The sequence below is a fragment of the Cynocephalus volans genome, chromosome 9, assembly GCF_027409185.1.
Source record: "Cynocephalus volans isolate mCynVol1 chromosome 9, mCynVol1.pri, whole genome shotgun sequence".
In the NCBI taxonomy this organism is placed as follows: domain Eukaryota; kingdom Metazoa; phylum Chordata; class Mammalia; order Dermoptera; family Cynocephalidae; genus Cynocephalus; species Cynocephalus volans.
The window spans coordinates 44,383,425-44,396,419 of record NC_084468.1 but is presented as its reverse complement, the minus strand read 5'-3'; the positions used below and the strand labels follow the sequence as shown (position 1 = coordinate 44,396,419).

Genomic DNA, 12,995 nt, shown 5'->3' with positions numbered 1-12,995 from the left:
CCTTTGAGGGTCCCAGCTTTACATGGGATTTTGCTCTTAGAGAATTTGAGAGAAACAGGATGGAAATATAGGAAACTTGGCTATAAGAAAAAAATGTATATTTTTTCACAACAAGGTCAAGGGTTTGGATCCCTGTACCAGCTAGCCAAAAAAAGAAAAAAATGTATGACAGCTTAAAAATGTATAACAAAGGTAATTTAATCATGATAAATTACTTAGTTCAGCAAGTAGCATATAATCATAATCATCAGATTATAATTAGGTATGTAATTGGGTATATAAATTAGATGATTATAATAAAATAAATGTTGAATATTCATTTAACAAAAGCTGTGATAGAACTATACTGGGAGAGGAAGTAAGAGCATGGAGATAGAAAAGGTATTTGATGATGTCCTATTATCCATCATCAGAATCAGTAGGAAATACCTAAAATGTACACACCAGGAAATAGTAATGTAAGAATACTATTTAAAGATATGGATGTGAGTACCAGAAAAGCAGCTAAAAAGGGTATTAAATGAGAGGATCAGGAATGGGCAATGATGTGCTGAAGCTGACTTGTTCCAGCTTGGATAAGCCAGTTGGGTCCCTTCCCAACTCCCTGTTCAGTGACATCACAATCATAGCTCAAAATCAACCATGGTGAAAGTACTCCATGGAAACAGAAAACACTATAAATCAGGGCTTTATTTTTTTCTTCAGAGAGTCAGTTGTTAAACATTTACCAGAACACTACTAGAGGTAGAATAGGGGCTCCTGATTTAGTTATAAGTTTTATTGTACTATTTGGTTTTTCAAACTATGTACCTGTACTGCTCTGAGAAAATGGTATTTTCCAAGGAGTAACCCATGGAGATGGGGGAAGACAGAAGAACAGAGAGAGGGAATTTGCCTTTTCAAATATCAGAGCATACCATAAATCCAATATAATCTAATCGGTATGCTATAGACATGGGAATAAACAAACAGAAGAGTAGAATAGAGAATCTTTAAATTGATCCCTATACATATATAAACTTATACATAATAAAAGCTGTGTTTCAATCCAATGAGGAAAAAATGATTACGTTATAAATAGAGTTGATACCATTGTCTATTCACCCATACTAGTTTGCTAGGGTTGCCAGGTCCAAGATCAAAGTGTTGGAAGGTTTCATTTCTCATGAGGCATCTCTTTGGCTTGCAGCCAGCCATCTTCTCACTGTGTCCTCACATGGCCTTGTGTGTGCCCTGGTTTCTTTCTTATAAGGACATCAGTCATATCAGATGAGGGTCCCAACCTAAAGACCTCATATAACCTTAACTATATCTTTAAAGGCTCTATCTATCTCCAAATACAGTCACATTGGGGGTTAGGGCTTTCACATATGAATTTGGGGGAACATAATTCAGTCCATAACATTACCTTAAGAGGTAGATCTCAACCCTTATGGAATATTAAAAGCTAATAAAAACTTAAACATAAAAAATTAAATTATAAAAATTTTGAAAGATAAAATGGGAGACTTCATGTATAATCTAGGATCATGGATGTTTCTTAACCAAGTCAGGAGTTGCATAAGCTGTGAAATAAAAATAATAGACACATCTGACTGTATAAAATTTTTTAACTTTTTAAGGTAAAAGATATATTAAATAAAGTGTCAGTCAGGGTACAGTGCAGGAAACATGACCACCCTAGGTATTTCAAAAAGAAATATACAATTATCTATAAGCTCCTATTATTGAAAGGGCTGGAGCAGTTGGCTTTAAGCTGGATCCCCAGCAATGACTGCCAGAAAACCACTGTGGAACTCACCACCAGACACTGCTTTCTTTTTACCTTTTTTTTTTTTTTAATGTTAAAGAATATAATGAAATATCATTTCTGTAAAATAATATTACGTATGCATGTGCATGTGTGTGTGTGTATATATATATGCATGAATGTGTATCTGATTACATATGTATAAGGAAAATTATATATAGGGGGAGGAGTATGCAGTGGGGTTGGGGTTGGGGCTTAGAAATACTGTGAATAAAAAGAGTAAGAGGGAATGAGAAAGGTGAGCAGAAAAAAAAGAGAGAAAAAAGAAAAACACTAAAAAATGTCCATTGTTTTCACCATGGCTTGCTCAAAGTCACTCTCTCAAATCTGTAATTTAAAAAGCTGGTGTCCAAATACTGACCTGTAAAAAGACACCATCATTCAGCCAAGTATGTCATTGTGGTTGATACAAATGACAGCAACCCCTGAGCCAAACTATTGCTTAAACCTTACGGATGTCCTAGAATAGAATCTTTTCCATTCTGGAAACTAATTTGACAAAAGCCACAAAACTTTCATATCCATTGATCCAGAAATGTATACTTCTAGAAATCTATCCTAACAAAAAAAAAAAAAAGAGAGAGAGATTTGGGCACAATTTTTGGCTTAAAGGTATTATTTTAGTATTAATTACAATAGCAAAAACTAAGGAGAAAACAGTCTAAATGTTTAGCAAAAATTAATTTTATAGATTCATAGAATGGAACATCAAGCAATCACTAAAAACTATATTTTCAAAGATTTTTAATAGCATTGGAAACTGTCTATGATATAAGTGAATAATAAAACAAAACCAAAAATATGTACTGCATGAGTTCACTGCAATTAGACACACACAAACGCAGTTAGACGTTAAGGACATATACCAGAATGTTAATGGTGAATAGCTCTAGGAAACAGATTGAAGGTGATTATCATTTTCTTCATTTACTTGTATTTTTTCCAGAATTTCTAGAATGGGAATATACTTGGTACAGAATATTCTTTCGCTCACCTTATGTGAAGGCAATCTGGCTGGCAACTCAGTCAGCACAGTGATCCATAGACTATAAATTCTATGAGGGCAGGCATCTACTTAACTTTGTGTCCCCATTGCTTAGCACATGGTAGTGGGTGGGTATGTGGATGGCTGGATGGGTGGATAGACGAATGGATGGTCAGATGGATTTGGTTGTTCTGGAAGGCCAGGCAAACACTGCTCTCCTTCACTAATCCCCGATTTTTGTCTCTTGGAGCTTTGTGGCACAACAGGATTTTCTCACAGACTGGAGAACCATTCTGTTGATTAAAGTGTAGGTACTAATTTCACCTCCTTCTATATATGTCTTACAAATTAAGGAGAGGATAGTATATGTAAGAAATAACCAGAAATTATTCATGCATTAATTAATACAACATATGGAACAATTGTAGGTATGTATGTGAATACCTGGGATGGGTCCTCAGGTCCTCTGTCAAGTCCCATTTGTATCCTTCAATGAGTCATGCTCTGGCACCTTCAGCCATGTGTGGCAATCAGGAAAGACAGAAGCCAATATCATACCAGAAAGAGCTGGGCAAGGTAAGGCATTTGGGGCATTTAGTACATTTAAAACTCATGCCATATGATTTGATACTTCAGAGCAAAAATTTTGTGAAATGACTATTTTTCTCAATATTAATATATCTACTATTTTGCACATCTACTTATAATATGAGCACCTTACATATGTAATTGCACTTCATCCTAACAATGTTATTAACCTTAGACTATTTATGAAGAACCTGAGAGGATGTAATTTGCTTGAGGGCACACACTAATAAATGACAGAGCTAGGATTTAAAGCTGAGCCTGTCCACCTCCCAAACCCCAGGCTTAGACCAGTATGGCTTGAGTAACACTCGCATCCTGATTCCTTCCCCTCCAACTGTACTAAAGCAAGTCCTTTCTCTGCCACTTCAATGCATCCATTTGCAGTCAGTGAAACCAGTTTTTAAATATACTTTGTTAATGGATGTTAATGCTTCTGTTCTAGAACTAGGTTTCACTCCAGGACACCCAGGAACATTTCAAAGTCACAACTGAGCAGTAACAAATTACCTTTTCCTGAACAAATTTCTTACCTAAGCATAAAGTGATTGTGGATGTTGTAAATGTATGTTGGTGTTTACATCTTGGCTGTGAGCAGTAGTGCAGGAAAACATCAAAGTTTTGTGGGTGACAAAGAATCACCTCTGATCTTCACTTCAAAGACGGCCAAACCAAAAGAAAAACCTTCCCAGCAACGCTTTTAAGATTAATGTCAATCAGGCTTTTTCCTCAACTTGTCTATACAAGTTATGTGCATTATAATGATGGAAGCTTGTTAGAAAATGATACACCTCCTCTAAAATGGCAGTAAAAATGCCTACGGCACACACGCACATTTCTTTCCTGATGTGTTATAAGAGAATTTCAGTAAATAGATCTTTTCTCTCCCTTAACCCTGATTCCTTAAGACTAATTATAAAAAGGCGCCAACAAGTCCCCGTCACAAAGAGGTACAGGTGCTGTTTCTGAGCCTAGTAAGCTGAACACCTGACATTTTCTGTAATGTCTGCAGAACTCCCTCTCCAGAGCTCACATCTAACTACCTTCTTCTCCCGGGAACATGTTCAGCTTCACAAAGCCTTTTGGTCTGGGTCTAGAACTTGCTCAAGAGCCTCAATTCCACCTTCACAAAGAGATGCTCTTGTGGGACACGGCAACCCGAGGAAGGCAGCTGAGCTCCAAGAACCCTCCCCAGGCTTGTCTGATGCCTCATTTTTCTCCCACAGTGCCCGCTGCTACCTGGACCACATCACTTACTGCACAGACGTCATCCATGAGCTCTATGAGAGTTAGGACAATGTTTTGATCATCTTTGTGTCTCAGGCACACAGCCCAGTGCTCAGCATGCAGTCAGTGCTCACTAAGTGCCTGTTGTCCAATTAAGTGCATGAATGAACATACGGACCACCCTTCACCCCTGTGGCTGAAAGTGAGAGTCCCCAGGAGTCTGGGGAAGGAGAGGGAGAACAATTGGGGACAGGTCAATTGGAGCAAGGATGGGCAGCTGGAGTATGTGATGTGAAAAGGTCCAAGAAGTCAGAGGAAGTGTGTTTAGTAGAAAGGGGATCATGAGGCACAGGCTAAAGGTGAAGTGGATGATAATATGACAGCCATTATGGAGCACAGGCTATAGCTTCAGGCCCCAGAAAGCCAATATTACTTTCTTTGAAATCATTGTCCTGAATGGACTCTGACCTTTTTAACTGTTCCCATCCAGAAGTGTTGGATATTTATATATTATGTGTGTATGTGAGGTCCAGGCTAAGGTGGTAGCACCCTCATCTGTGAGAAGCTTAAAATTCTCCCCAGTACTGCATACCCATGGCCTCCAGGCATTTGGTAAGACCCCTACGCTGGATCAGATCACTGTAAGTAACCTACTGTGCTACTGGAATCTGATTAAGGGCATTATGAAATATCTAAAAATGGCTCATAAACATTTTCAGTTCAACCCTGAATTGAATAATTCAGTCATCAAATACTGGTTGAGTTTTAAATATACATTAGCTACTGTGCTAGATCTAAGGATATGCATGCCCTCATATACCTAACCATTTTAGTAAAAATAACAGTAAGAAAGGTCCAATATAAAAGCATTATACTTTTTCCATTCACTCTGCACTGCTACAGCTACTGCCATCAAGAGTATAGAGGAATATGAGGAAGTACAAAAGACAGAATACTCATTATTTCCAATTTCATCTGAATACCAGCATATATGAAGAAGGAGATTTCTCCTGTGAGTTACTAAAATGAGGTGATAGTTGATGGGGGAATTTTATGAGCAGAGATTGTCTTCATTCTTTATGCAAAATTCATCCCAGTGTTCAAATAATTAACATTAATAATAGAATGGTCAAAAGCACCAGGCAAGTACATTGGAAGGGCTCAGTTGCAGAAAACAGAACTCATACTAGTTCTTGCAGGTCAGCAGATCTCAGAAGCCTGGAGGCAGAAGAGGCTGCCACTCCCTGCTCAGTTCCTTCTTCAAACACACGGGTCAGAGATGACATTCCTCCTTCCCTGGGGAGCAGTGAGGAAGGGAGCAGAGGCAAGCCAGGCTTGTTATTCTAGTGTAAATTACCTCCACTTGGAATCTACAGAAGTGGAGGATTAAGCACTTCACTAACCAGCTCAAAATTTTGAAGTAGTTGATTTCTTTGCCTGTATTCTGACCTGAACTCTCTTAAAAAACAAGTAAAATCACAATGTGTGTCTTATCCAATTGCTAAAATAAGCACTGAGCTCTCCCACAGTAATGGAGGCCAATAACAGTCAACTAGAATAGATAAGAATCTTCTGAATAGCTAGAACCCTGCAAGATCACCACATTTAAGAGTATTTCTTACTTCATGTACCATCAATCCCTGGCCCTCAGCATCAGTACTGGGACTAATGGAAAGATCTCAGAGTGCTCAACAGTCATTCTAAAGCGTATTACCACAAACTTCTCAATGGTTTTGCCATGTAAACTCCCATGAATACATCGATTTACTTTTGACATTTGCTTTCCAGCAAACCAGCCTCATTCAACATAAACTTGAACACCTATAATGCATTTCAGATACTCTTACTAATCTTACTGAAAAATAAAAGTGTATTCTCCCCCGAAAAATAGACCTTGATTTATAAGGCAACCCTTTCAACTTTCAACAGAAAGTCTTGCTGTTTTGAATTTTACTAGAAACATTTATCTTATTCTTTTTTTGTTTATATTTGAAAACTGGAATTTTAAAAAGCAGCTGATAAACTATATATTCCAAATTTTAAAGTTTTAGCCTCAAACTAACTCATCACACACACACACACACACACACACACACACACAATCAGACTTTCATTTCTCATGAACATATGGCGATAAAAATGCATTCACAGTTACAAAATAGGTCAAGGTCATTTGTGGTGCTACTCCTATGAAAAAGTATTACCTACATTTTGCAAAAGGGAGAAAAGTAGCAGGTTCCATCTTGCTCTGGGTGTGATAGCAAAACCTCTGGTAGAGCCAGAAATAGAACATCAAGGGATTTGTATTCCTTTTTTGATGTAGAACAGAACTCAACTCAAGCCGTCTCATTAAAACCATGCTACAGAAGAAGCAGGCCTATCTCTTCACTCAGTTTTCTTTAACAGAATTAAGTAGTTCATTTCAGCTCTACTTTCAATTGGATGGCTTATGCTAATTAGTCTAACTGACCAACCAAATATAACTTATACAGTAATCTCATAGCATACATTGGATGCTAAGCATAATAGATATGTAATCATTTTAAGGAATTTTTCTTTTTAAGAAAAAGTGTTTTAAAATCCAATATATTCAAATGCTATAAGAAAGGAAGCTCTATTATTTAGGTTCAGCAGATCAACAATGCTGACAATGCTAAGATGACTGATTAGAATATAATTCTAGATTTTAAAAGATCCTAAATTAAAACTTACAATCACTTTTAAGGAAAAACACCTTTGATGTTACAGAAATTGAGAATTCCATGCTGCCATCCTGTGTTCACCATCTTGCCATTGCAGCTATAATTTCAATTTCCTAAATGTGTGTGTTTGTTTACAGGAGTGTACAAGTGTTAGGGTGGAACTTGAGTCACTAGCTGCTACACTGATTGGATGTGCTTAGAACTCCTAATATGTATGCTTATCAGCCATCTATACTGTTAGACTGCAAATAGAATAGCTCTCACAAAATTTTAGCAATATGTGGATCCTCAGGTGCAAAATAAGGAATTTAATCATGCCTGCTCGGTAGAGTAGTTGGAAGGATTTGATGAGATAATCTATATAGAGCAGTTAAAGGAGTGCAGAGCATGTAGTAAGTATGCAGTGAAGGTTAGCTATTATTACCTGTTAACATGCTAGACTAAACATATGCTAGTCTTGCAAACATCAACTTTTCATTGACATGCATTTCTACAACATATTATTAATGAGCATCATTTATGAGCATTTTAACATGGTCTACAAGGTCCAGCATGGTCTAGCAGCCACCAGCATTTCTAGTCACATCCTCCCTCCAGCCCAGTTTATATCATGTCTTATCCTGCATCTCTCCAGCCCCATCCCTTGGCTTTTTGTGAAGTCACAGCAGCCTTCCTGCATTTCCAGGATGCACCAAGCTTCCTCCTAGAGCACACACTCTGTATATGCTCTTCCCTCCACCTGGAACTAGTCCCCAAGCTCCTCTCCTCTGCCTCATAAACTCCTCTTCAGTTTTCTGCCTCATCATCCCTTTTTCAATCTCAGTTGGGTCTTGACACCTCCATTTTAGCTCTTATTAAGTGGTAGTTTTACATTTTTAAATGATTCTTGTATTAATGTCTGTTTTACCCACTAGACTAAAAGTTCCATAAGGACAAAGTTCATGTTTTGGAGCTTGTTTTATCTTTATCTAGTTACCTCCAGATCTACCATAGTGCTTGGCATATGGTAGTTTCTCAATACAAATTGGTTTTATAAGCAAATAAATATATCCCAACACAAGGCTATTGCTCTCAAGGATTGAGTATTTTTCTTTCACTCTATTTTACAAACATTGTTCCCCTTATCCCTGGCCTTACTCAACCATACTGTGAAGAACACACATATTTTCCTAGGTAAAAATAGCTTGGGACAAAATGTGAATTTAATTGTCAGGGAAAGGGAGAGGGAGGAAAAGAGAAATGAATGAACTAAGCATAGTTAGAAATGGGGTGGTGACCATGGTGTTAGGAATGTAAAATGGTGTCTAAAGACACATGTACAGAGGATTTTTCTAAAAGTATTACTTTTTTGCATAATTGAGAATAGTGTTATTTCAGTTAATGAACATGTTCACCACACTGTAATGAATGGAAACAGTGTGTAAAGTCATATCTATAAAGGATGTTCCTAAGAGAGCTATTCTCTGTGAAGCTGAGAACAGAGTTATTTCAGTGAATGGATATGTCCACCACACTGTAACGCATGTAAAACAGTGTGTAAAGAAACATTAATGGAAGATGTTTCTAAGAGTGCTACCTGGAAAAACAAACAAACAAAACAAAACAAAGAAATAGGGTGGTGAGTCAACATTAGCTAGGGGCAGTATGAATAGTGATTAAACCACATCTGGAACCAGACAGAGAGCAAAAGACAGAGAGAGGAAGTCAAGGAGGAGGCAGGAGACCAAAGGTAGTCGTCTAGGGAGAGGGCAGGAGCCCAGTGGAGCTGGGGCCCAGACCAGAGGGGTGGAGTGGTGCTACTGGTGGGGTAGGGTCCCTCTGGCTGGCACAGCAGCAGGAAGAGTAAAGCAAGCTGCAGGCTCATTCAGGCTGGGAGAGAAGGACGGGGAAGGTAAAGGGTTTGAAGACCACCACCCCAGCCCCACAACAGTAAGTCATCTTTACCAGTATCCTCTCATTAGTGACTGCCCCCTAGACTACGCACCCGGTGTCCTGCACCCCAGGGCCATGGCCTTGGTCTCTTCTTCTGCATTTCCAAATATGAACCAAAATGGGACATTACTCAGTTGTGCCGAGCGCCAACCAGCTATTGCTCCCGGTAAAGAGCCTTTCATCATATTTAGTCATTTCTGCAGCGAAATGTATTTTCCAAAGCAGCACAGTAAAACCAGTCATGATGAGTTCTGTTTCTCTGTTTCTTAGCGTCAGAGGGACCATTTGTTCCCAGAAAAGACTGTTTGCTATTTTTAGTTGTTCAAATTGTAATAAATGCTTTCTTTTTTCTCCTTGGCACTTATCACCTAAAACATATTTCATATTTAATTCGTTGCTCTCCACTGGAAGGGTAGTCAAAGGAAGGCCTCTGCTTCACCCATTTAAGGATTAGGAGGTTGCATGGCACATAGTAGGCGCTCAATGAGCTATGCTGAATACATAAGGGAACATGTGAGAAACAGCAGCTCGGTGTTCCAAGAGGTTGTGTGATTCAAAGTCGTGGCTTTGGCGCTGAGGTGAGGAGAGGGGAACCGCCAGGCCTGCCCCGGAGAGCAGCAGAGGGAGGCACCTCGGCCTGAGAGAACCAGATCCACCAGGGCCAAGGCTCGGCAGGGTGCGCCACGCATCCGGTTCCCAGCAGGATGCTCGGCGCAGGGTCGGCTCGTCCTCCAGCCACAGTTAGAGCCAGAAGGACCTGGGCCGACCAGCGACCTCCGGCCGCCAATGGCCGGGTCCATCAGCCCCACGCAGCCCTCCTCTCCGCCCCCGCCCAGAGTCTTCTCGGTGATTGGCTACCCATTCCGCGGCCCTTCTCCTAGCCCCGCCCCCGTCCCGAGTCTTCCCGGGGATTGGCTGCTCGCCCTGTCGTGGCCCTGCTCCTAGCCCAGCCCCCGTCCCGAGTCTTCCCGGGGATTGGCTGCTCGCCCTGTCGTGGCCCTGCTCCTAGCCCAGCCCCCGTCCCGAGTCTTCCCGGGGATTGGCTGCTCGCCCTGTCGTGGCCCTTCTCCTCGCCCAGCCCCCGCCCCGAGTCTTCCCGGGGATTGGCTACCTCCGTCTGGCAGGGCGACCGGCTGGCCCCGCCCCGCTTCCCCTCGAGTTTTGCCTGTCCGGAGCTCCGCTGCTCCGGGCGGCCAGTTAGAGCGGCCCGAGGTGGAGGACGGCCGTACACGTCCCAGGACCGTGTGAGACACAGGCGCTGCGCCCAGCGGCTCGGAGGTTCCCCAGGGCAGGCCGGGGAGAGGTTAAAAGAAAAAAAAATAGTTTGCGCTTTGCCTCCCCAGGGCGTATCCGCCGCTTCTTTGTAGCGGTTTCTGCGGCGACCTTGGGCTCCGGGAGTTTGTCTCCACAGTCTGCAGAGGTGCAGCGGCCTCAGTTCTAAGCGCGGGTATGTCCCTGTCCTTGGGTGTGTGAATCCGGAAAGAGCCAATCCTTCCAGATGGATCCTGAGTAGCTAACTGGGTATAAATTCAGAATGGAGCCCATCAGCATTGCTGACTAGCAGTTTATGCAGTAGGTCAACTGCTGCAGGGAAGTCTCACTTCGCCGCCTATAGACTGTAAACTGTAAAGTGGTAATTGGCCAGAACTCAGCAAGCCAGAATCCATCCGTCTTTTGCGTTAAGGGCCAAACCAATCGGGACTGAACAAATTGAATCTCATCTGCATAGAAGACCGGAGTGGTAACCTGAGCGGGAACTTGTGCTGTGTAAGACAGACTGTTCTGATGGAGCGCACTGTCGTTTCGTACTGAAGCTGTATCTCCCCTGTTTGCAAACTGTTTGCTAAATAAAGCCTCCCTTTAGCTCCAAATTCTTTTAAAGTGAATTTGTTAACAGATGAAATGAATGACCCAGGACCCAAGCACATGGTCAGTGGCGACCAGAGGGTTCCAAGGCACGTGTTTGGTGCAAGGCCTGAATCCCATTCTCCCTCAACAAAAAGGAAATTTATGTGCACAGATTTACCTGAAAGAACCGCTTCTGGTAATGGTCTTCGGACTTGTTAAACTAGACTGCTGAAATCCATGCAGTATTAACCAGAGAGCACTTGATAAAAACGACAAAAACTCTAAAATCTTCCTTTCCTCTGCCCTTTTAAAGTTGGCACAGTGAGTTAAGAGGCTAACACAGAAAGTGTGTGGTAAGTCTCCATAAAACCCAGAGAATAGATTGTAAAATTCCTCTTGGGATCCTGTCCAGGGTCACCTCTGGACCAGAAGAAATTTCTTTACAGTTTAAGCACATTTGTGATATTTTTACATAGCTCATGACACAACTGATGAACTCAAACTTAACCTAGCTTTGATGGTACCTTTCCATGTGATCTGAACATCAAAGTAATCGACCCCTTTTTCTGACCAGAATCTGAGACAGACACTCTGAGGTTGAGGAAAAACTAAAACAACCCTCTGGCCAAGGGCTCAAGATTTGATTGGTGTGGTAACTTCCTGAAATCCTGCTGTTGCCCAATAATCACATTCCTTCCCACACCCTACTAATTGTGCCAGAAAAGGGGGCTACCTAGCCTAAAAACACTATATTTAAAATACCAGATGTATTAGTCCATTTTGTATTGCTATAACAGAATACCTGAGACTGGATAATTTATAAAGAACAGAGGTTTATTTGGCTTACAATTCTGGGACAGTTGCATCTGGCATGGGCCTCAGGCTGCTTCTACTCAAGAGAGAAAATGGCAGGCAGCTGAAGGGACAAGCAGATCATATGGTGAGAGGAAGCAAGAGAGAGAGAGGAGGTGCCAGAGTCTTTTAAACAACCAGCTCTTGCAGGAACTAATAGAGCAAGATCTCACTCAGGTCCATCTCCCCCAGGGACAGCATTAATCCATTCTTGAGAGATCCATCCCCATGACTCAAACAGCTCCCAACACTTCCACACTGGGGATCAGATTTCCACATGAGTTTTGGCAGGGATGAGACATCCGAACTCTGTCACCAGACCAACAGTCTTAACTGAATAAAAATGGATATGTCACTGTTGGCTTGGTCAATCTCCAAATCCAGCTCCTTCCCAGGCCCAAATGCAAATTTCAGTCTTCAGAATTGACCGATGAACTATGATCCATAACCAGCCAATCCGAATTGAACAAGCCTGTATCCTTCATTTGGTAAGAGGACCTCAACCATTACCACCAATAAAACTCTCCTATTGTTGGAGTGCCCCAGTAGTCTTTTGGATGACACTGGCAAAGTGTTGGTGTTTGACACTGAAAGCAGTAACAACCCACCAGAATGGCGTAAAGCTACTTTTAAAAAATTTTTTGTTTGTTTTTTTATTAGCATATTCATTATTACAAATTGTAATTTTTCTTTGTGCCCCTTACCCAACCTGTCACTCCCCAACCTCCATCCCTCCCCCTCATCTCTGGTAATCTCAGGCTTGTTCTCTCCTTCTGAAAGTTCCACATATTATGGGCTTGTTTGTCTTTCTTTCTGTATTTCTTTCTTTCTTAGCATCCAGTTATGAGTGAGGAAATGTGGTATTTCTCTTTCTGTGTCTGACTTAACTTAATTTTTTCCAGACTCATCCATGTTGCTGCAAATGGCATTCTTTTTTATGGCTGAGTAGTATTCCATTGTGTATATATACATTTTCCTTATCCAGTTGTCTGTCAATGGACATTTAGGTTGGTTCCATATTTTGGCTATTATAAATATAGCTATGATGATCATG

The 12,995-nt window shown here is 41.1% G+C and overlaps 1 non-coding gene across 1 annotated transcript; it reads left to right on the top strand.

Moving 5' to 3' along the window:
- The first annotated feature begins 11,388 nt into the window (after positions 1-11,388).
- Positions 11,389-11,511, top strand: LOC134386716 (small nucleolar RNA SNORA26). Its single transcript, XR_010024538.1, has one exon. It is a non-coding gene; the product is annotated as a small nucleolar RNA SNORA26 (small nucleolar RNA).
- Positions 11,512-12,995: the final 1,484 nt, after the last annotated feature.